Genomic DNA, 25,667 nt, shown 5'->3' with positions numbered 1-25,667 from the left:
TGTCACCCTTGGCAGGAAACTGATTTCAGTGCTCGTGGACAAAAATGCGCTCACAAGGATTTTACGTGCACAAAGTTGCACCATTTTAAGAAAAAAAAAATTGCCCTAAAAGCATGGAACGACACCAGCAACCAATTTTATTTTGGTAACTTGATGCATTTAAAATGACTGAAAAAAAGTAGGACATGACTTTAAGCATTTGGAGTGAATAGGTTTATTGAAGTGTTGGTGGAAGGAGTTTAAAATAAGAGTGCTTGGTGACATCACCAAACAGGAGACATTTTTCAGAATTCAGAGTTACTTTTTGGTGAAAGATTATGAAGACAAACTTTTTTTTTCACAGATGCAATTGTTCACTCTCCAGGACTGTCACTGTCCAGGTTTCCAAAGCACTAATTTTGATTATAAAAAATCTCCCACAAGAAAATTTACATTGCATCTGGAAATTTCAATGAAAAGGAAATAGAGCAATTTTGCTTAATTGGATTGTGAATCTGTCATCAGAACTATTCGGGTGATGTCATCGGGTCCCTCTTATTTTAAGCTCCTCCCACAAAGCACATTTTAAAAATTTAAATTCCACTGATTAAAATTAAGTCATTTACATAATTTTTTTTTTTTAAATGACAAGCAAGGAAATTTCAAGTAAAACAGTGTAAGTGTAAGACTTTCTTGAATTGTGAATATGTGGTTTTGGGGGAGGAGTTAGAATTTAGAGAGCTTGGTGGAAACCCATTAGCATACATTGGAAAGGCTTAAACAGTACCTACTAGAAATTTTATTTTATTGAACAGCTTGTTTTTCGAGCCACCCAATGAGTTGTTGACTAATACTGTTTTCACACCTGACGCGGTATGCGCGTCAAATCTGCTTCATTAGCACGTCAGATTCACTTAACAACAGATGCTGATTCGCATCATGGGCAGGGCTTCTTTTTGCCCGGTGACTCCAGCTTTGTTGCTAAATGGCTAACATGGATTTTATTGAGAGAATACATGGTTTGCGCTACATTCATTTATCCATGGCGGGGCGCCAGACCTAAATTCATCCCGCCACTGCTACATTACTTCTCATTCAAAACATTCAGTAGTTGTCGTTTTTTTAATAGCGGGATATAATCTCACCAAAATGAGTTAAAAGGGAAGTGAATTATAACAGCATGACTTTTTCTGTAAGCATAGTAGTGCTGTGCGTCGTTTGTTTACCCTTTAAGGTGACATAGTGACTGACTGAGAGACAGGTGCGTGATGCTTTCAGTTAAGATGAACACATCTCCACATTTCCTTTTCACTTTTTCACAAATGGCCCAACAGTCTGCCGCCACAGCTGGAAACAATCCTAGAGGAAACACTGGAATAGCTGTTTATGTGCTTTAGGAAGGCTGAAAAACAGCGATGATTTCTTTGGAGCCGTGTCTGATTCCACTAAATACATTCAGAAGGGGCACCCAGCTCTGTGAGTTCATCAACTCCTCCAGAAACTATAACTGGATGATGGAACCTTTTAGCTGTGCTTTTAACTGAGCTGAGTTCAGTTTGATGAACTGTTGTCAGGAGGATTTTGACCCGAGACACCAACAACAGGCTCTGTGTCATAATCACTCCCCACAAGAGCAAGCTTCTGATTGGTTAACACGGCGCGAATGTCAGCTGAAGTTTTCGAACTCGAGTGATTCCCGAGAAACATGCGGTACGAGCGTCAATCGTGGAAAATTCTCAACTCGCACCGCTTCATTTGCGCAAATCGCATCTTTGCGACACCTTATTCGTGCATATTGCACTGCAAGATGTCTATTTGCGTCTTTGCATTGACTTAACATGTAAATCACTCTTAACATGTAAATGACGCTTCTTTCGCGTCTGGTGTGAACGCAGCATAAGACTGTGTTCTAATATAGTAAAAACGTTATATGCACAAAACAGAAAGTCTTAAATACAATTCTGGATTACAACAATGTACAGCAAAAGGCATTTATCTCAGTAAAAGACAATTACCACGTATATTCCATAAAATTACATGGTTTTGAATAAAAAGGTAAATATATATATATATATACACAGTGCTCAACACCCCATTTTGAAGGGTACCCCCCATTTTGAAAATAAACATTTTTATCCATTTCTCAGTGAATATAGGTCATATATTTTGGTGCATTTGAAGAAAACAGATTTGTTAATTGAATATATTAATCAAAATAGTATTTTAGTCACCGAACATCTTTAGAAATAAAAAAGATAATACATTTAAATTTATCTGAAATATTGAGGAAAAAAATTACAAGCTACAAAACTTGAACAAAATTTTAATACATTTTTTTTTGTTTGCATGTGCTTTACTGCATAGAATTCATTAAAATGCAAGTAAAATAACATTTTCAGTTTCAACATTTTCAATATAGTAAAGCACAAAGTACCAAGCACAATTTTGTGTTACATTTTTCAAACAAAGTACCCCAAAAATATTTGAAGTCAACATTCAGCATTCACAACACATATTACTTGCAAATAATGACATATTTTCAAATGAAACACATCACAGTAAGACCATGCATGTGTATTTAAAAAAGCAAAAAAGGTCCATTTTGGATTTCACATGTAATCTCAAAATGTACAGTTACAATTTTGGATTACTTTTTACCAAAACGTGCCCAGAAAAGTCAACTCAATTTTGGATTAGCAGATCTTTCCGGCAAAAAAAAGCACATTGTTGTCCGCTAAGGTAAGGCCTAAACACCAAAACTAATTTAAATGTAGTTTTTCATAAATGACAAACCCTTAAAAAAGTGGTGAAGGCCGACCTGTGGCTTTATCAGTCACATGAGAGCAGTGGAGGAAGTAAACATGTTTTTTGGGGTGTGTGTGTGTGTGTGAGTGCGAGAGAGAGAGAGTGTGAGTGTGGGGCTGTTGATGGCAGCTGCTAGTGCTTTGGATGTAGAAGCGGACAGATTGTGCGTTGTGTTGGTACAGCCAGTTCGCCACCTGGCACACTGTTTCTTGTTAGAACTTCTTGCTGTTTCTGTTCTGCTCAGAGAGACGCGGATGCAAACGATGACAACTTTCGTCACACACACCATGTTCAAACCGCCACCACAATTAAGGCCAAAGGAATTGTGCACAAAAAACCATTTGCATTTGATTATTTCAACTGCTGAGATGAATTAGCAGCCGATCCTTTTGACATTAGACGCAATTATGCAACTAGATTGTCTTGGTAATTGTTGAAATGTTGATTTTTAATATGTATATGTGCAGAAACGGATGCCCATAGGGTTGATGGTTAATGTTTTTTGCTAATACTAATAGATTACTATTGCTAATATGCACACACACACACACACACACACACACACACACATAATGTTTTTTTTGCTAAGACTAAAAGATTACTACACACACACACTTTAAAGAATATTGCTAGTAAATTTCACAAACAATTACAAGACTAAGAGAATTAATTGAATGCATTTTCAACAATGTAATTTGTGGCGGCACAGTGGCTCAGTGGTTAGCACTGTCGCCTCACAGCAAGAAGGTCGCTGGTTCAAGTCCCAGCTGGGCCAGTTGGCATTTCTGTGTGGAGTTTGCATGTTCTTCCTGTGTTGGAGTGGGTTACCTCCAGGTGCTTCGGTTTCCCCCACAATCCAAAGACATGCTCAATTGTTCGTAGTGTGTGAGTGTGTGTGAATGAGTGTGTATGCGTGTTTCCCAGTACTGGGTTTGCTGCTGGAAGGGCATCCGCTGCATGGAACATGTGCTGGAGTAGTTGGTGGTTCATTCCACTGTTGCGACCTCCGAATGAGTAAATGTAGTTCGTACTGCGCTCTTGTTTTACTTTGTTTGTTTACTTGCGTTGATCTGTTAGATCGCTAATACAGGAAGTAGTGATCCGCACTCATCCGAGTATGCTTGTTTTGACATTAATTTTACATTAGTCATAAAACAGACAGGCATTTCAGCTCAAAGCCTTCCTCAGTGTTGTAAAATATAATGCAATAATATATTTTTTAATGTATATATTCAGAAGTGACTTTTATTTTTGGGTGATGTCACTAAGACCACTTATTTTAAACTCCTCCCACTATCGTAATTTTTCTGAAACATCTCATTTTTCAAGGTTATAGATGAAGACATTTTTATAGACCATTTTGAGGGATGTAAACAATAACAATGGTCTTAAAATATTTCCTCTTTTACATTTTTAATTTCTATAGTGCCTGAAAATCCTATTAGGTCAACATATTGATAAATAATGTTATGATAGCTGCTTTAACGTAAAGCTATGGTTCTTAAGCTGTGGTTGTTATAAGCTATGGTTTGTTATAGTTATGAAATAGTTTGACAAGAAGCAAGAAGTGTTTATGGGCCAATGACATTACCTCTTTGAAATGGTCTATTGTAGATTTTAACTTTATTGCACTCTGAAAGTGAATAAAATAATATGGCATGTTGAGCAAAATTTTTCAAATACTCAGCTTATGATTTTTAATTCCAGGTGAATGTTGAAACAGTGAAAAAAACATGAGAAGTAAATGACTTCGAGAATATAATATAGACATCCAGATAGGATATCTAGATTAATTGATCATCTAGAAATCACCTGGCAACCACTTATAAGGTAAGCCCTCAAATCTTTCTATTTCAGAAAATATAAATGTCTTGTCATGTTTGAGAGTGTTAAAACGAGCAAAATGGTATTATTTTTCAAAAACATGATTTTTCTCCAGGTGGACGATGAAACGGTGAAAAAAAACAAACCCACAAGGAGTATATGACTTCCAGATTATAATAAAGCCATCTATATAGGATATCTAGATCAGTAGATCACATAGAAATGACCTGGTAACCATTTTTAAGGTAAGCCCTCATATTTTCCTATTTCATAAAATATAAACGTCTTCTTATCAGTCAGCTTGTTTGAGAGTGTCAAAACGGGTGTGATCTTGACAATTCTGGTCTTTGTGCAAATGATAATTGTTTAGACACCCCCCCCACCCCAGACCGGCCCACCCGAACCCAGCCCCCGCATCCCACGATATGATTGACAGCCAGAGTGCTAATGCCTCTCTCCGATAACAGACCGACGCATCCTTCTTATTAGTTAGTCATTCCACACTATCGCACCCAGAATCTCTATCTGTCATTTCACAATTTAGCCCCGCGATACATATGCACAGCGCCCAGACCAGCGCTCTCATCTCCTACATTTATACAACAGAAGAAATTAACAAATGCATTCCTGTCGGCCTTCTCCCCTATCTTTTATTAGTATGACTTTATCCTGTTGTTATTTTGTCTTTTGCCTGTGTGGTGTGTCATGGCGCATTTGCATAGGTGATGCTGTGGGATTTAAGCTTGGGGGGAAATGTATTTACATGTTATGACCTGGATTCAGCTTATTTTTATTTTATACTCTGACTTTTGTTGAGAAAGTTTGATTTAGAATAGGCAATAACAATTTTTAAGAACTGAGTATTAGTACAGTAGACAAATATATGGCTATGAAGCCCCGAGACAATACTGGATCCTATGATTTTGTCATCATGTAAAAGTTAATAAAAACCTAAACGTAAAAGTATTAAAAACCTAAAACAGGAGGATCTTACTTGATTTAAAAATAGAAACTAAGAAAAAAGCCAACTCCAAAAACAGACCACGAAGTCACAGGAAAAACCAACCCAGGCTCATTCTGAAAACGTACTGCTATATACATTTCTGGAGAGCGCCAAATACGTCCCAGGAGCTACTTTTTTTTCTTTGCAGTTTTTGCTTTCACAATTCCACCAGAGGCTGCCATGTACGCTTTTTCAAATCTCAAATTTCTCGCCTGCTGTTCTTGCGTAAATCCACCAGAGGCCGCTGTTGATTGACCGATCAACTGACCCACCCTTCTCCTCCCCTAAACCCAACTGACAATGTTTTCAAAAGCACTGATTGACCCGCCCACCCACTTCCCTAAACCCAACCCTAACTGGACAAACAGGTAACAAGGTAACAAGGAGGTAAGAGGTCAGCTGGTAAGCATGGTACTTACTTCCGGCTACATAATTCGCAATCTCCAGAAATGTATATAGGGCTACGTTTTCAGAATGAGTCTTTGTTGGGAGAACAGGACAGTAAAAACAATTTAAAACACTTTTTCTAATAAATCTATATGATTTTAGTTTCATCCATGACACGTTCAGTAACTCGCGTTCTGAAATGATATGTAACAGCAAACATTAATAATAAATTATAATAAAGCTGTTTCGACATTTCTATGTTTTGGTTTGTAAATTGTTATGCTGATTGCATCATGAGGTTCGATGCTTCTATTGGTCCTTGGTTTGATGTCATCCTAAGAGAAATCCCAAGTGTCTCAAACCTTCTGTCAATACCAGAATTTCACCAGCGTGAACATTTTATCACTATGGCCATTAATTGGCTGTTTGTGAACATGTCAAACCAACAATTTTAGTCAAGGATTATTAGATTTTTTTTGATTTTCTAAAAATTTTCTCAGACACACAAATCGTGCAAAAAATTACATAGTGTGAGCCATGCTTAAAGCTGTGATCACTCTGCACTTTTCGTCCCATAGACTTCCATTTATACACATGCTAATATGGTCAACCTGAAACAATAGCTTTAAAAAATGCATATTGCTGCATTTCAAAATTCAAGCTTGGTGAATTCTGACCTGCAAAATGCATGAGACCAATAGAAGATCAAAACATGACTTCTCTGTATAGAACTTAAAAATATGGAGCTTGCTTTATCAATATCTAATAATCTTTTTTTTATCCTGCCCCTTTTTGCAGCACCATACGAGAGAATTTGCATGCTCAAACTCACAGTGTGACTGTTGGTTAGGACTATGAAGCACGCTGAAAAAAGGCTAGATTTACACACAGATGAGGGTTAAAAAAAAGTAACATGTGTGATGAATTGGTGATCTAATGAATAACGGGAAATGAGGAGCAGAAACAAGATTATTAAAAGAAGCAGTAAACAAAACACAGCAAAACCACATGAAACAAACTTATGGAATTTCACATTGTTTTAACTAAATATAAAAACTTGATACAATTTGGTTGTTTACACAACGATGATAGTTATACCCAAACCGATTATGCTAAAACAAGGAACAGGTGTGACTAGTCATAAAAACCTTATGAGTAACTATGGTAACAAACGAGGAGAGGGACCAAGGGAACTGAACAGGAAAACAAGTGATAAAGTCTGTAAAAGAGATCTCTGATAGTAAGTTATTGAAGGGTAAACTGAATGTCTAGACAGGAAATTTTATTCCTTAGTAATTTATTTGCACAATGCAATGAGTGTGCATTGTTTATATTTAATATTTAGAGGGAACTTTGGTGTATAATGAAGAAGCTTCTAGTGAATCCTGTGTAATGTTGATCAAGTTAAGCTACATTTTTAATGTGGGTTTAAAAAGGACTACATTTAACCCGCTTAACCTGACTCTTTCAACAGACAACAGGCCTGTTATAACCGAGCGGAAGCAGAAGCTGAGGAATGGCAGCTGTTCGAATCAAAAGCACAACTGTACAAGTTTGCAGCCGCTCGAGAAGAAAAAAACTAGTTGCAGAAGAAGACAAACTCCTGGAGGTTGACAACGGCACAAAAGTTGTTCTGTTGGGCGTGAGTGGTGTGGTGTCGCCCGGTGCCAGTGCGGCTATGCCCACAGAGCTGTTATCAGGGCACTGATGGTAGTCAGGCACACGGCCCCCTCTGTTCCCCTGCCCGATTTGAATGGACAGCATTTTCCATTGTGTTCTCCATCAAAACAGAGGACAAAGTTAGTCAGCAAGTTACATAGCTTCCCTGCATTCAGATTCCTCAAGCCTCTTTTGTATGACGCACGACAATGCAGTTCACTGCCGCCGGACCTGCCCGGGCTGCCGGAGGTACGTAAGCCGCCGTGTTTTTCTCCTTGCAGACGCTAATAATTTGATCATTAGCCACGTGTAGTACGAGCTCCAAACGCTCACTCACCGAACGGCTGAATAATTGATATGCCTTTTATCTGATCTCTCCGACTAAAGCTGAAGTGTACGCGTTTTTTTTCTGGCACTTTGGTAAAAATTACCTGAAGGCAAACGGTACAGATTTATACAAGTTTATTTACAACAGGAGCCCAAGCGCTGCTCCGGAAACTAGGCTGCAGATCAAAGGATTGTTTTGATGTCTGCTTAGCATATTTGTTTAACCTAGCCAGTGATTCTGCAAAGTGCACAAGCTTTTTGGTGATATGCAGAGTACCCTTTATCCCTCTTTCTCTTGTGTTAGCTGCGGATTTAAGTACTTTCTGTATTTAGGAGACAACTGGATTTGCCAGCTTTTGAAATTTAGTTGCCCACTGCTTGCAGTCTTGGCACTCGGAAATAGATAACTAGGTATGTAGCAGAGCTAATCCTGATCGGCCTTGTAATAGTATTTGTGGACTACACGGCACCCAATTAGGGCATAATGTGTTATTTTTGTTTCTGCTAAGTTGGATTAAATATGAAAATGTGGTTGTTTTTCCCTCTCTTGGAGAATGTTTACTTTTTAATCTGCATATTTATTTTTCCCGTTCCCCCACCCCCCCTCCTCCTTCGTCCTCATTTTTCCGTTTGCGGCCAAATTCGGGCAGGCTGCATTCAGCTAGCAGTTAGCCGAGAGTCAATCGAGATGGCGTAAGTGGGAAAGCACTCGATGACAAGAAGAAAACTCCGCACGCACAATCGCGTAATACTCTGTTGCTCTAGGTTGGCGAGATGAGCGTAGGTTTAGTGGAAGCAGAAAGAGAAAAGGGGTAGATGGCTCACAAGAGGGATAAACCTGGAGAGTCATGCTGCAAATGTGTTTTACAGAAACACAATGAAAAGAGGGGACAAAGCCATTGTGCCAAACTCCTTTGGAAAATGGCAAAGCGGCTCTCTAAGGTCCAGGACCATGGAGAAGCCGGATGAGCCTTCGGAAGCAGCAGAGGAGGAAAGTCTTTCCAACTGCACCTGCCCAAGAAAGTGACCATCATAACCCACCTTTTTACCGCGCTTCCTCTGCGTCTGTGGCCGTTTTTGACCGTGACATGTTTTTTGGATGCGTTCGGAGGCTGGTAAACACACAAACAGCATTGTTAGTGGCGAGAATTCCTTTTGAGAGAAAGTGTTTCCCTAATGATAGGGCCCTGCCAAAAAAAAAAAAACGAGAGAGAGAGAGAGACAAAGCCGAAAAAAAATGGGAAAGCACAAAAACAGTCACAGGTGCTTGGGAAAAGAGAAAACATAGTGAATGGTCACTGAAGTCCCCCAGGAGGCCTTTCAGCGGAAGCCAGTGCGGTGGGTGGACTTTGTGACAAGGACGTTTGTCGCGAGCCAGGTGGAGCAGTTTACCGCGCGCGCTTCTGTAAGCCGCATTCACATGTTAATGCAGCTGCGATGTAACTTTTATTTGTCTCAGCCTGGTGCCGAGAGCAATAATTATAGAGCACTTTTGCCAGCGTTAAGACCGACAACAGAGGATCAAGCGAATGTATCATTCCCAAATGGATGAATATGGATGTTATGAATATAAGAGTGTGCTTGCTGTTGATGATATATTTTAGAGCTGTTTATGAGGAAACATTTATTCAGCCAACACTGCTGTTTACCACTTTGCCTTCATCTGAGTTGTATTGTATTAACGTCGGCTAGTGTCACGTTAATGCCGGTTCAAACGCCAATTGGCAAGTGTCAAATAGTTTAGCATTTGCTAAAGCTAACAATGAGAGTGCGTGTGCGTGTGTACCGATCAGTGAATGCACCTTGCTAATACAACTGGCAAAAAAATGGGTGTCATTATGATGCATGAATAGTATTTTACTGGTTAAGAGCCCGTTGAAAAAAAAAAACTAAACAAATGATTTATTTTTTTGGAAACATTAAGTTTTAATCAGAAATAAAGCTTGGATCTTTAGTTGACTTTCTCTCAAGTCTAAATTGAAGAATTAAAGCATGCAGTTATGAAAATTACAGAATAAACCTTCCTTCTTAAACAAACAATACCAAGTTCTAATTGTTTATTTCATAATTCATGCTACGATTTAGATTTTTTTGTCACAAAATACTATTTGCTTTCAGTTATATAAACATATGTAAATGAAAGAATATTTGCATATCATGCAAATGAATGAGAAGTTGAATGGATTATGCAAAAAAATATTTTAAGCATTAAGCTAATACTAGCATAGGTAGATAGATAGATGGATGGATGGATGGATGGATGGATGGATGGATGGATGGATGGATGGATGGATGGATGGATGGATGGATGGATAGATAGATAGATAAATAGATAGACGTTTTGTAGACGTTTTGTAGAAATGATTGTGCCTCTAATCTTCAATTCAAATCAGGTTTATTTGTATAGTGCTTTTCAAAGTAAGTACTGTTTCAAAGCGGCTTTACGAAAGGTGTGCATTATTATATTACAGTCAAAATCAGTAATAGTTAAAATGCGAGTAGGTTGGACAATACATCAATCAAGTGTATGCATAGATAAAGGAACAATATGTATTTTTTTCATTAAAATATTGGAAAACCGCTAGAAGTGGTGCAGAATTTCTGACTTAATTATATAACATTTGTCTATCACAAATGTTCTGAAGAATGCTCAAATATGCAATTTTAACTAGTGATTTTCCAAACATTTCCAGTTTCAATTTTTAAGTGGGGTTTATTCATAAACTAATTTCGAGAGGATCACATGCTTATAATTTATCACAGCCGGTCACGTATTAAGCTAATCAGTATCATCCAATCATATGAGCCATAAGCTCCTATAAATAATCACAGTTTTCAGTCCACTTTATCTTCGTTTGGAAGAAATCCCCCTTCCTCCCCATTCTCCTCCTTCACTATAGATCGGGCGGCACGGAGGCCCAGTGGTTAGCACTGTTAGCCCCACAGCAAGAACACTGCCAGCCCTGGTCCTGCCATGTCGGTAGGTGTTTCTGTGAGGAGTTTGTATATTCTCCGCGTGTCCGCGTGGGTTTTCCCCGGGTTCTCCGGTTTCCTCCCACCATCCAAATATATACATCATGCATAACAATCAAGCACTTGTCTAGCCCCCTTTTTTTTCCTCACGTGTTCCATTAGCTACTGCAGACGGGGAGTTCTGAGATCCACCGAGCTCAGGCTCCCCTCTCGCTCTGCAAACGGGAGGAAGCCCCGGGCTCGAGGATCCCTTGAGCTCGGGGCTCTCTCCCGGGACAGCATGCCAAACAAGCTTTTGATGAATCATCAGCTAAGTGTGAACTGTTGAAAATGTGTTTAGTCTGATAAAAAAGTGCTGCTTCTTCTATTCATGATCACGAGCTGAAGAACCGAATGCAATGGACTGTGGCATAATAAAAGCTCTGCTGCTTTCGTTGCTTCTGTGCTCTGGCCTCACTTTGGCAGCTTTCGGCCTTACTTGCTTCATGCTACCACGATAAATAAGTGTTAAATACTTTAAAAGCCATGATTTATGAATACTTTCATCCATCCTCATGATTTCTGCAGAAGACCAGTAGGATCTAATGAGGACCATAATTCGCATGATTCACACACAGTAACGCCATCATCAAACTGTACCCTTGTTTATTGTAAATATGGGCCCTCTAGTGGTGAAAATGGCTTTAATTTTTAAAAAGGATTTTCAATAGAAATTTTTTTAACTTGTTTCCCACTGATCAAACTTCAAAACTGATTTTCCGATAATTGTTTTCTTTACAAACCTGATTTGACACAATTTGCGCTATAGGAATACATGTAAACGCTGTTCAGTGCATCCCATCTCATTCAGTCGCTTGGATGCTGAATGCGACTGATAATTTGCTGGCTGCATTTCACTTAATGGCCACCGGTGTCACTAATAAGAATCTGTACTTTACATACAGTACATTGTATTTAAAGTTTATCCTCATTTCCGTTGTGGAAAATACTAATGGAATAGAAAGAATACAGAAGGAGGTAGTCTTCCTAACCACTGTTAATGTTGCACTTGATAGTGAAACTTTCTTTGCCTTGGCTTTGGTTCTGGAGTATCTGGATCCACCACAGCATATGTCCCTCCTATCACCTGGTTTGTACGTTTCTCAGAGGTCTTTCTGGTGGCTCTGGGGAGGCCTGATTCAATGCCCGGCTATCTGCTCTGCATAAATAGCAACAAAGCCATTGTCATCTGCACCTTTTGGATTGCCTTTCCGAGCCTATTGAAACTGGCTGTCCCCTGAGACAATGCTCCAGTCATTGCCATCACCCTGCATTACCAATTGTTCTGTGCTTTCAGGAGAGTTGCCTGGCTAAATCCTGGAATGGATGGCAAAAAAGTGAACTGAGACCAGACAAGCCTTGTTCTGTCAGGAACAGATATTTCCTGAGAATTTAATAAACTGGACCCCACATGGGGGACTTCTTTTGCCCAAGTTTAAACTTTGTAGTGAAAATTAGAGCTTATGGTTCAGGCAGAGGACAATTAAATGTTAGTTTTTGTAATTATGCATACATATACACAGACAAACTGCCATTGGTTGAACAAATAGATCAAAAGTCATGTTAGTGGTTGGTTGTGTTGTGGTCCTGGAATTCCCAAACAATGAGTATGTTTAAATGGACACTAATACTCCGATTTTAATACGATTAAGACTATACTCTGATGGACAGCCTTAAATGTTGTTGGTGCTAATAGCCTATTGGTTGTGATAGCATCACGCAGTTGCTGCAGATTTGCTCATCCATGATGTGAGTATCTCATTCCACCACATCCCAAAAGGTGCTCAACTGGATTGAGATCTGGTGACTGTGAAGACCATTTGAGCACACTGAACTCATTGTCATGTTCAAGAAACCAGTCTGAGATGATTCACGCTTTATGACATGGTGTGTTATTCTGCTGGAAGTAGCCATTAGAAGATGAGTACACTGTGGTCATAAAGGGATGGACATGGTCAACAACAATACTCAGGTAGGCTGTGGTGTTGACACGATGCTCAATTGGTGCTCAATTGGCCCAAAGTGTCCGAACTGTCACTCACTGGATATTTTCTATTTTTCGGATCATTCTCTGTAAACCCTACAGATGGTTGTGCGTGAAAATCCAAGTAGATCAGCAGTTTCTGAAATACTCTGAGCAGCCTGTCTGACTCTAATAATTATGCCACGTTCAAAGTCACTTAAATCACCTTTCTTCCCCATTCTGATGCTCAGTTTGAACTGCAGCAGATCGTCTTGACCATGTCTACATGCCACAATGCATTGAGTTGCTGCCATGTGATTAGCTGATTAGAAATTTGCGTTAACGAGCAGTTGGACAGGTGTACCTAATAAAGTGGCCAGTGAGTGTATTTTATATATATAATATATGTAATATTAGCATATAATGAATTGCCAAGTGCCATGTTTTAAGCTAAAAACCTTTAGTATTTTTTAACAGAAGTCCCCTACATTTTTAATGAGCCTACAGTGATCAAATGAATTGGGTGACCTTTGACATAAGATAGGGCAGCATATTCACAGATATTTATGTGAAATTTACCTATGAATACTGTAACTTTATTTGTCACTGAAACAGAAAATATTTTACCATCTGTGAAGTACAACCAGTCAATAACCATAAATAGTGCAATAACTTAATGATTACTGTCTCGATTAGGTTTTAAATCGGCTCCATCAGCTTGCTTTCCTATGTAGGTTTGCATTTTGTTGTGATCAAAGCATGCACAATCCAGTTTGACAACTCAAAAGTTGCCGGCCTGACATGCTTTAGAATGGAATATTTGCAAAACTGGAAAAAAGTGATGCCCTATAGTGTTTCTCCAGTTTTAAGCCTGTTTGGGAGATGCGATTGAGCCATCCAGCAGTGTGAAATCGTATCCGGTCCTGGTTCTGTAATCATTCTCTTAGACTCTTGTTAAATGGTTTACTTGCCACTTTTGGCGGCATTTGCTGAAGATAGCTAAGGCATAAATTAACCATGCAGATCGGATTAACCATGCAACAGCATGATGTAACTCTTTGTTTGTGTGGTATGTGTTCTATGTATGTCACATACGCACTAAACTCCCAGTTTATGCTGCTTATGACCAGTACATGGAAAAACTAGACAGTTGCTAAGTAGATACAATATTTTCATGAGTCTGTGTGCTCGGGATTACCAATATCTGCTGATATGAGTGTAGTCGGAGGCAAAGAGAAGATTGTTTATTCTTGCAAGTTGATGCTTGTTTGTTTAAATACTACAGTAGTTTCTAGTATTCATTTGGTGACACTTTACAATAAGGTTGCATGTTAGTTAGTGTATGTGAATGAACAATACATTTATTACAGTATTTATTAATGTTGGTTCATGTTAGTTAATGTAATTATAGCATGAATTTGGATTATAATAATTATACATTAGGAAATGCTTAACTATAATAAATAATTTTTTTTAATGTTAGTAAATACATGAACTTACATGAACGAATGCAGTGTTTCTCAACCCTGTTCCTGAAGGCACACCAACAGTACACATTTTCAACCTCACCCTAATCAAACACTCCTGAATCAACTTATCATAACATCAGAAGAGACTCCAACACCTGAAGTTATGGGTCAGAAAAGGGAGACATCCAAAATATGTACTGTTGGTGTGCCTCCAGGAACATGGTTGGGAAACACTGAACTAATGAAACCTAAAACTTAAGTCTGACCAATATTTTGAAGGTTTCAAATTGATTATACTATTTGCTATGCTAGCTTTAGTGTTAATTTTTCTAACCTAATATTTATATTTTGCTTCAGATTGATTATAATAAACAGAATGTTTTTATAGTCTTAAATGTGAACCACAAATATCTCGCTGCAACGCTCAGAAACGGCACAGAAACTTTCCAGTCGAAGTGTGTGCACACGCAGCGCTTATCTGTGCAAGATGCTGCAGTTTACATTTCATGTTGTTGTGGGTTGACAGCTGTGACCATAGCAAGCCCTATTTCGCCTCTGTGTTCGAAAGAAGAAGAAATGTTTGCATTTTACTGGAGGTTTAGATGCTTGTTTATCACTTTTAAATACCATCATCTTTGCCGAAATCCCCTCTCAAAAGAACCTTTCACTTGCTGGAATAAATTCAAATTAAAATTTAAATCCCTCTTTGCATTCCTTCAGCCTCTTTTAAAATAGCTGGCTCCTTTTAGAAAGCTGTTTATGTAGTGATCTCTTCATAATCCAGTTTGTTTCTCAACAGCAAAAAAAAAAAAAAAAGGGAAAAAAAAGAAACACTGAAATCGTATTATCAATGTCTTGGAGAGATGATGCGAGAAGTCAGAGAGAGACTCTGTATATCTGGGGGGGTGAGTTTTCAAAGTAACTAAATCTGAGAAACGTTGCAAATGCTCTTTGATGGAGCACTTTGATGGGAACACGTGCATTTGACTTGCAAATGCTAATAGTACATTGTATCGCCCCAACTCTGATGTATCTGATGCTTTTGTTGCCACGCCGCAAAAACGTGACAATGCCGAGCCTAAACAAACGGCTGAAATATACACCCGTAGGTCGGATCTGAACTTGTGGCATTATGATTCAGACATCTGCAGTCATCTTTTCAGGCTAGTTTTCCTGTATTAGGCTCCATTCTGTTTGGAAATACTGTCGAGGCGCATTTCAAACAAACAAATCAACACTGTCAGGAGACCGACCTGTTTTTTTCCCCGCTCTCTTCAGATGTATTCAGTTGGCTGTTGAAAGGACAAATAACACGGAAGACCTTATTAAGGTTTTCTTTGAGCACGCTAGATTGGATTTATTGTTAGCGAACAAATTATAATTGTATCTCCTGAAAAGTTAGCAAAGATCTAAACAAAGGGAAATCAATGGCACAGGCCGATTAATCACACCAAGCGGGCTACTTGTGCCGAAGAAACTTACCTCATAATCAATGTCTTTGTTTTGCTCAAAGGGCATTTGCATGCTGATTCAGTGTGCCATATTGGATGCAATCAAAACATTGTCATCCACATTAATAAGAGGGTTATTTGGACTCTCAAGTATGCCACTGAATAGCACGGGCACATTGTAGCACGGCGGTATTAAAGACCAATCTCCACGTGATAGACAGACGCAGTTTGTTAGGAGAGTTTCAGGCTTTTGGCGTGCTCCTTTTAATATCGCGGATATATATTTGGCATGTAAAACGCTGTACAATGCGTCTAAGACAGATTAACCTCTGCTATTGCAAAGTTGAGGAATCAGTAAAGAAAATCCCACAGTACAGAAAATCTTATCCCATCCCACACAGTCAACATCAAAGTATACTCATTTACATTTGTTAATCCTTGACGTCCACTGTGCTCGCATACACACTTGTGCTATTTATTTATTGTTTTTCAATAGTTGCGGTAGGTGCCGTTGCTAGGTGGTAAGATCATGCGTTTTGATTCAGATCATTTGCTGAAATATTTATATTTTTATCTGCTTTAACCTTGGCAGAAACCATGATCCAATAGGTGACAAAAGTGCAGATTATACAGTGTATAAATGTGAAATAGACAGTTTTTGAGTAGTAACTGTAATGCATTATGAAAATATTTTAGTCTATTAATTATGCACTGTATGATCTCATGAATAATTGTAACTTTGTATATAATATAACGCTTGTATATTCATAGTTTTATTCATTATTCATTATTTTTTAAACTATAATTTATATCATAGTGAAGTATATTTATAAACTAATTTGGAGATCACGTGCTTATGATTGTTTGCGGCCGGTCCCGCATTATACGATTTATGATTCACCAATCAGACGATTCCTAAGCCACTATAAACACCCTAAGTTCCATATAACAGCCATCATTGTTTTGAAGAAACCCCGCCCTTCCACCCCTACACCTCCTCCTTTCCTAGATGGGTGACACGGTGGCCAAGTGGTTAGCACTGCTGCCTTACAGCAAGAACGTCACTGGTTCTAGTCATAACTAAGCCAGCCAACGATTCTGTGCAGAGTTTACACGTTCTCCCCGTGCTCACGTGGGTTTCCCCCGGGTTCTCCGGTTTCCTCCCATCGTCCAAAAATATGCAACTTAAGTTAATTGACTAATTGACAACTCAAAGACACTACAGACATGCTCCTAGTAAGTAGTTATCTCTTACAGGTGCAGTAGGTGATCTGCCACAATGCTAGCCTGTTAACATAAATCTCTGAAACACAGTCTATGACACCCTGCCGTCCAAAACCACGCCTCCTAAAAACATGAGCATGCGCACCTTAAAGATGACATTACACTCATTACTATGGCATACTTACATGCTATATCTGACCGAATATTCAGAGTAGCGGTAAACAATATAGGGAACGTGTCACAGGTCATCATTGTTTAAAAATGAACCACAGTGGCCAAGTGGTTAGCACTGTTGCTTTACAGCAAGAACATCACTTTTTCTAGTCATTACCTAGCCAGCCGACGTTTCCGTGCAGAGTTTACACATTCTCCCCGTGCTCACGTGGGTTTTCCCCCGTGTTCTCCGATTTCCTCCCATCGTCCAAAAATATGCAACTTAAGTTAACTGACTAATTCATAACGGCACCATAGACATGCTCCTAGTAAGTAGTTATCTCTTAAAGGTGCAGTAGGTGATCTGCCACAATGCTAGCCTGTTAACATAAATCTCTGAAACACAGTCCCTCCCCTGCCGTCCAAAGCCACGCCTCCTGAAAACATGAGCACGCGCACCTTAAAGATGACATTACACTCATTACTAAGCCATACTTACATGCTATATCTGACCGAATATTCAGAGTAGCGGTAAACAATATAGGGAACGTGTCGCAGGTTGTCATTGTTCAAAAATGAACCAATGTGAATATAAAACCAACCTGACCTCAGTAAAGCAGGCTAGGTGGAAAAGCGATATTTACTGATGTTTTGTTATTAAACTAAATAAAATCTACATTACCGATGCTGTAAAAGGTCCCTTATGAAAATAGTCACATCAATCTATCGCCGGAAGATTTCAGTGGCTGAACAACACTTCAGTGCATATAGCCCATTAATAACAATTCAATCTACATCAGCTCTGCGTGACTAAAATAGTTTTAAAACATAACATTACGTTGGCGCAATAGCCTAGTGGTTAGCGCGCCGACATATGGTGCAGTATGGTGCACCTCAGGGTGTCCCGAGTTTGAATCCCGGCTCGAGGACATCACCCCCCCCCCCCTCTCCAACCTCGCTTCCTGTCTAAATACTGTCATATCAAATAAAGGCAAAGGCCAAAAATAAATCTTTAAAAAAAACATAACGTTACCTGTCTAAGAGAAATACTTCAGCCATGGTGTCATCCTTCCTCCAGCGTGCAAAATAACTCCAATATTGATTCAGGATTTTAAAAAAGTTTTGATTCAGCATGTTTTACTGCTCGCTCTCACGCTCGTTCTCTCTCTCTCTCTCTCTCTCTCTCTCTCTCTCTCTCTCTCTCTCATGAACGCGCAGCACGTGTATGCATAAACAGCGGAGCTGCGTACAAACAGGTGTGTACTAGTTCAAATCTGCATCTGCATCTGACAGTTTGAGCTACTTATCAGACTTATGGGAGATGTCGACCCGACACTATTTTAATTGGATGAACATTTTTTAGTCTAATGCCTTACCCAGAAAATAAAAATACATTTAGATCATTTACTTTAATCAGTACTATTGGAATGTGAAGAGACTTTTAACCAGCACAACAAAAATGTTTCTGAAGACAATCACCTACTGCACCTTTAAGAGCAATCACTGTCTGTTAATTAGCTACTACAGCAGGGGAGTTCTCGAGATCTACCTGAGCTCAAACTCCCCTCTCGCCTTGCAAACGGGAGGGAGCCCCGGGCTCATTATATGAGCTCAGGGCTCTCTCTTCGGACTGCATGCCAAACAAGCTTCATAATCAATCATCAGCTAAGTGTGAACTCTTTAAATATTAATTTATTGCTGAAAAAAACAAATCAAAAAGAGGAGAGACTTGACATGTCTTTAAATGAACATTGAAGCTTTAAAAAGATTCAGGATAGGACTATAACAGTGGTCCCCAACCCCTGGGATGTGGACTGGGACCGGTTCGTGTATTAAATGGTACCGGGCTGCACAAGAAATCATTAGTTTTTTTTTTATTTGATTTACTATCGGAGTCAAAATAACGATCTTTATTTTGAAAAATGACTGTATTGTCTTGGTTACATCTCGGTCACTTGAGCGACAACATTTAACCCCAAAGCTAGCAAAATGAGTAAGAAACAGGCTTCTTTGGAAAGTTTATTTGTGAAGGGGAAAAGGCCCAGTGAAGGACCCACAAACTGCCAAGGAATAAATCCGCAACCCATTGTCAACAAATCAGGTTAATCTAGCATGTCTGTGCAAGAAGATCAACTGCTGGAGATTGCAAATGATGGCGGCCTTAAGACTGACTAGGGGCCATTCACATATCACGTCTTTTATCGCATAGGTTCGTTCGTTCGTGTAGGGCTTGTGCGTGCATATTGAAAGAAGGCATGGGTCAGTATAAGTTTCTGATGGTAAGATAACCTTGGATAAAAATACCACGGTTTCACGCTATTGTGATTACTGCTCTAAAATATGTTCATTTTAAATATCTGAGTTAAAAAAAAAACTTTTTTCTCCATTTTACACATTATATTTCATTTTAGAAAGCATTTAGAACATTTTGGAATTGTAAACATGTCAGGCTAAAGAGTTAAAATAAATCATTGGCTTCTGCTCTTCATTAGTTTCAAAAACACAGATTTTTTTTACAACACAACAAAATACATTTTAAAAAATACACACAGTATACCTTGACTTTTTCAAACCTTAAAACTGGTTATCGTCCCATGCATTATTAGAAGTGACGCATGGAAGCAGCGCAACGCTCTCACACCTTCCCGGCGCTCCCAGTTGAAAATATCTTCAGAATGCCTAATTGCAACGTAAGTCACGTGACAAGAACTGACTGATCAGCTTCATATTTTGTTTGGAATATACAGATTTCAGTAGACTAATTATCTTAGACAACCACTGCAGTGCTTTTTAATTTTCTTCTTCAGTAAAACATGTATGAGAGTTGCAGCATTGTTTGTCAGCTTGTCATCCTCTGAGGAAACACTGAGAAAAAAAAATGTCAAGTGTATGACTAGATATGACTGGTCCGCGGTGATAAGGCTCATTCTGAAAACGTACAGCTATATCTGGAGAGCACCAACTGCATCCTAGGAACTATGTTTTTTGCAGTTTTTTGTTTTCGCAAATCCACCAGAGGCCGCTGTGTATGCTTTTTCAGATCTGAAATTTCTCTCGCAAGTGCCATTCTCGCGTAAGTGCATTCCTGCATAAATTCATCAATCCATCAGTCAGACTGACTGTTTGACTGACTGAATGACTGACTGACAATCGACTGACCCACCCTCCTCCTTTCCTAAACCCAACCAATAGTATTTTCAAAAGCATCGATTGACCAGCGTCCACCCACTTCCCTAAACCCAACCGACAGTTTTAAAAAGCAATCCAGAAGAGGAAAACCTGATTTTTACCACGTTTTCAGATTTTACCACATTCTCACTCTGTTATTTACTTGTTTGTTTTATCTTTTGGCTTCTGGAATCGTTCTTCACCGGACTTAAACTCTGTCGTCGTAGTCAACTCCTCTTTGCGTCTTAAGTCCACCGACGTACATGGCGAGCTAACTGGACAAACTGGTTACAGAAGGAAAGCCGTCTATATGGAGGTAAGCGGTCAGCTGGTAAGCGCGAAAAGGAACAGCATCATACCGCCCCCTAGCATTCATTTTAAAAACGAAATGCAGCCATACGTACCTCTGGCTACATAATTCGCAATCCCCAGAAATGTATATAGGACTACGTTTTCAGAATGAGCCTATGTTGGCTAAAAAGGTTGGGGACCACTGGTTTATTAAACTTCAGGCCTTGATTTTTGATGAACTTTAGGTGACACATACTGAAATGTATGCTGTTATTCAGAATAATTTCCCCCTTCATTTAAAGGAATATTTTCGATAATAAAACCATCTTTGTTTCTTTTCCAGAGAAATCAGTCTGTCATCCATCTTCGGAATGACATGAGGGTGAGTAAATAATGTCGATTTAATTTTTGGCTGAACTATTACTTAATTTTCCAGTGATTTTGGCCAGATGGGTCAGACAATGACCGCATTCTGCACTGCATCTTTGGGTTTCTGTTACCCAAATATGAGCACACATCTGCTATTCTGCCCACAGGTCCATGGAGGCACCTAGTTAGGAAGGCATAGATAATCACTTCAGGCAATGCTGGAGACCACCTTGTTAACAAGGACTACAGCAGCACATTGCAAACATCCCTGGAGGACTTCAGGTTGTCGCACCTGTGAGTCCTATAGTTTCCAATCCTTATAGACTCGTGAAATCCAAAATGCAGGAGTCAGTGTCAATGACATTTTCATACTTCTCCCATGATCTGTGAATTATTTTAATCTGATCAAGCTGTTCTCCAGGTATTGGTCGGCATCTTATAATTGCCATTTGCTTGGGACGCTCGTGCTTTGATTGAGAGAGCAGTCATGGACAGGTGAGTCTCTCTCACAGGTGTTTTTAAACCATTTGACACACTATCAGCGGACACAGATGGAGTCTATTCCACTTATTATGCGCCTTGTTAAGACAATTTGCTGCACCTGAGCTAAGCCCAGTTTGTCACCACAATGATGCCGGGTGTGATACATTTCTTTTTAGATTTTATAGTTCAGTTGTCAGTGTTTACTTATGCTGTTGCTGTTTTAACACTTCACTATAGAAAGGCCACATTTTGAAGTGTGTTCATGCTGCTTGTGTTCATAATGAATGGGGAATTAAGCTGTTGATGGACCAAAAGGACACAAGAACCTTATAGATTGAGTCCAAAAAAGGTTTACTGTTAATTTATGTCATTTTTTTTATAATATTGTAATAAATAAATAAATAATATTGTAAATACTTTTCCTAACCTGAAACTATAGAAGATAAAAAAAATCAATATATAATATTCCAAATTTTTATTATTTTTGCAATCAGACAATGTTTCGTTACATTTGGATCTCAATATGTGATCTTAAATGACATACAATTGACATACATTATTGCCTTTGCGTGCTAACTATATATAACTTAAATTTTGTTAAATTATAAAAGAAACTTAACAGAAATATCAAAATATCATGACCACCTTCATTATATACACATAGGTATTACACAGAATACATTGTTAATATATATAAATATATATATATAAATATATATATAAATATAAATAAAAAAAAAAAAAAACACATTAGCATGTATTTATCTATCAGTTGAGCACCTTCTGTTAGTTTAAAACAACAAAATCTGGTCTTCTATCGGAAATATATTCTACCCATTTCCTCAATTTTCCCAGGAATATATCCTTCTTTAAGTTGACTACAGAATTGATAGTCGTTGTATAAATCTCAATAGTCGCATCTATCCAATTATTTAAGGTTGGTCGCTCTTGTTGTAGCCATTTGTGTCTGACTGCTTTTTTTACTGACAGAGTCAGATTTTTCAGATTTTATATATATATATATCCAAAATGGATTAATTTAATTTATTTCCTCAAAATTCTACACACAATACCCCATAATGACAATGTGAAAAAAAGATTTTTTTTAAATTGTTGCAAATTAATTAAAAATAAAAACCTGAAAAATCACATGTACATCAGTATTTAGAGTCTTTGCTCAATATTTTGTTGATACATCTTTGGCAGCCTCAAGTCTTTTTGAATATGATTCCACAAGCTTGGCACACCTGTCTTTAGGAATTTTTGCCCATTTCTCTTTGCAGTACCTCTCAAGCTCTATCAGGTTGGATGGGAAGCGACAGTGTACGGCCATTTTCTGATCTCTCCAGAGATGTTCAATAAGATTTAGGTCTGGGCTCTGACTGGGCCACTCAAGGACCTTCACTGAGTTGTTGTAAAGCCACTCTATTGATATTTTGGCGGTGTGCTTTGGGTCATTGTCCTGCTGGAAGATGAACTGTTGCCCCAGTCTATGGTCAAGAGCACTCTGAACTAGGTTTTCATTCAGGATGTCTCTGTACATTACTGCATTCATCTATCCCTGAAAAACATCCCCACAGCATGATTCTTCCACCACCATGCTTCACTGTAGGGATGGTATTACCCTGGTGAGGAGCGGTGCCTGGTTTTCTCCAAATGTAACGCCTGGCATTCACTCCAAAGAGTTCAATTTTGGTCTCATCAGACCAGAGAATTTAGTTTCTTATGGTCTGAGAGTCCTTCAGATGCCTTTTGACAAATTCCAGGCGGGAAGTGGCTTCCGTCTGGCCACTCTACCATACAGGCCTGATTGTTGGATTGCTGCACAGTTGATTGTCCTTCGGTAAGGTTCTCCTCTCTCCACAGAAGAACACTAGAGCTCAGACAGAGTGATCATTGGGTATTGATCACCTCCCTGACTATGGCCCTTCTCCCCCAATCACTCAGCTTAGATGGCCGGCCAGCTCTAGGAATAGTCCCGGTGGTTCCAAACATCTTCCACTTACGGATGATGGAGGCCACTGTGCTCATTGGAACTTTCAGAGCAGCAGAAATTTTTCTGTAACCTTCCCCAGCCTTGTGCCTTGAGACAATCCTGTCTTGGAGGTTCACAGACAATTCCTTTGTCTTCATGCTTGGTTTGTGCTTTGACATGCACTGTCAACCCTGGGACCTTAGATAGACAGGTGTATGCCTTTTCAAATCATGTCCAATCAACTGAATTTACTGCAGGTAAACTCCAATTTAGTTGCTGAAACAACTCAAGAATGATCAGTGGAAAAAGAATCTACCTGAGCTCAAGTTAGAGCTTCACGGCAAAGACTGTGAATACTTCTGTACATGTGATTTTTCAGGTTTTTTATTTTGAATAAATTTGCAACAATTTCAAAAAATCTTTTTTCACATTGTCATTATGGGGTATTGTGTGTAGAAGGCTGTTACGTAAAAAAATGTGGAAAAAGTGAAGCGCTATGAATACTTTCCGGATGCACTGTATATAGGGCTACCTTTTCAGAATGAGCCTATGTTGTCCATTAGGTAATGTCATACCAACATTAACTAAGCATGAATAATGTTGTAAAGCATTTATTAATTCATTCAATCATTTTTTTTTCGGCTTAGTCCCTTTATTAATCTGGGGTCGCCACAGCGGAATGAACCGCCAACTTATTCAGCATGTTTTTTACACAGCGGATGGCCTTCCAACCGCAACCCATTACTGGGGAACATCCATACACACTTATACACTACGGACAATTTAGCTTACCCAATTCACCTGTACCGCATGTCTTTGGACTTGTGGGGGAAACCCACGCGAACGCAGGGAGAACATGTAAACTCCACACGGAAATGCCAGCTGGCCCAGCCGAGGCTCGAACCAGCAACCTTCTTGCTGTGAGGCAACAGCACTACCAACTATGCCACCGCATCGCCATATTTATTAATCGCAGCTCAATATGAACTAATGCATTATTAAAATCCAAAGTTGTGCTTATTATCATTAGCTAATGCACTGTGTGCTAACATGAACTAATGTTATTTAACTTAAATAACACTAACAATAACAATGATGAAATAATACAGTAATAAATGTATTACTAATTGTTTGTTCATGTTATTGAATACATTATCTAACATTAACTAATGGACCATTATTCTAAAGTGTTACCCACTACGTTTACAATTCACGCAAATTGTAATAGGGCATAGAAAAAAGGCTGTTTTTGAATTATTTTGGTAGTGAAATAATATCTGACAATATTTATTTTTAAATTCTGTGTACTCTTGATTTGTAAAATAATGAACTATAAGCCTATTTAAAAGTCTAGTAATGTAAGACACCAGTAGAATCTTAAATAATTCGGTGATACTGATTTTTGGCCACACCACTCGGCAATAAAACTCACCAAAAAATGAATATGTAATAGCTTTAATTAGACTTGGCAGCTGTGGTGGAGGTGAAGATTTCCACTGAATAATTTAATTGGTTTCCCACAATAACTTATCACATGACTTTCATGGTATAGTTTGTCCCTTTTTAGAACTTGAAAGACCCTGGAACCAGAGCAGCATGAACATCTTTTTCAACATCTTCTTTTGTTATCCACACAAGTAAAACTGCATACTAGTCGAGGTTGAGTACTGTACATAATTGCCAGCTTTCCTGGACTATTAGGTGCTAATAGGCCACAAGAAATCCGTGCGCATTGTTGTCTCGTTTTTAAACACACCGGACTCGAACGCTGTAATTTAGCTCTCAAAATGTTTGGAAGGGTCTTTAAAATACCGCAGTAAATGTGACACTGTAAGCATTTCTGTCTAAAGTATAGAGTTATTCGTCATAGTGCGTGTAGGATTGACTAAGGCACATAAACAACAGGGTCCAGATGCATTTAACTTTGCTTACATAATTGGCGGACTAATGCAAAAAGCTTTTAGACATTATGTGTGACCCAGTGTGATACTTTTATAAACGCAATCAAACATTTTCTCCAAACATGCAGTGTACTTTGAAAAACGCAGACCTTTGTGTGACATGTCATTTCATTTCGCCCACTTTAGCTCTAATTTTCCCTCTAATATACACCTATTGTGCCACG

General features: G+C 38.7%; 1 protein-coding gene across 1 annotated transcript in view; it reads left to right on the top strand.

Moving 5' to 3' along the window:
• Nucleotides 1-7,844: 7,844 nt before the first annotated feature.
• st18 (ST18 C2H2C-type zinc finger transcription factor) overlaps nt 7,845-25,667 on the top strand; it is a 131,851-nt gene continuing 114,028 nt past the window's right edge. The window contains exons 1-4 of the mRNA XM_056451178.1: nt 7,845-7,906; nt 21,059-21,097; nt 21,252-21,378; nt 21,506-21,579. The gene's annotated coding sequence lies outside the window, so the exon portion shown is untranslated. The remainder of the gene's footprint in view (nt 7,907-21,058; nt 21,098-21,251; nt 21,379-21,505; nt 21,580-25,667) is intronic.

This window comes from Danio aesculapii, chromosome 24, assembly GCF_903798145.1.
Source record: "Danio aesculapii chromosome 24, fDanAes4.1, whole genome shotgun sequence".
Lineage (NCBI taxonomy): Eukaryota > Metazoa > Chordata > Actinopteri > Cypriniformes > Danionidae > Danio > Danio aesculapii.
This window is presented reverse-complemented; position numbering and strand designations above follow the sequence as displayed.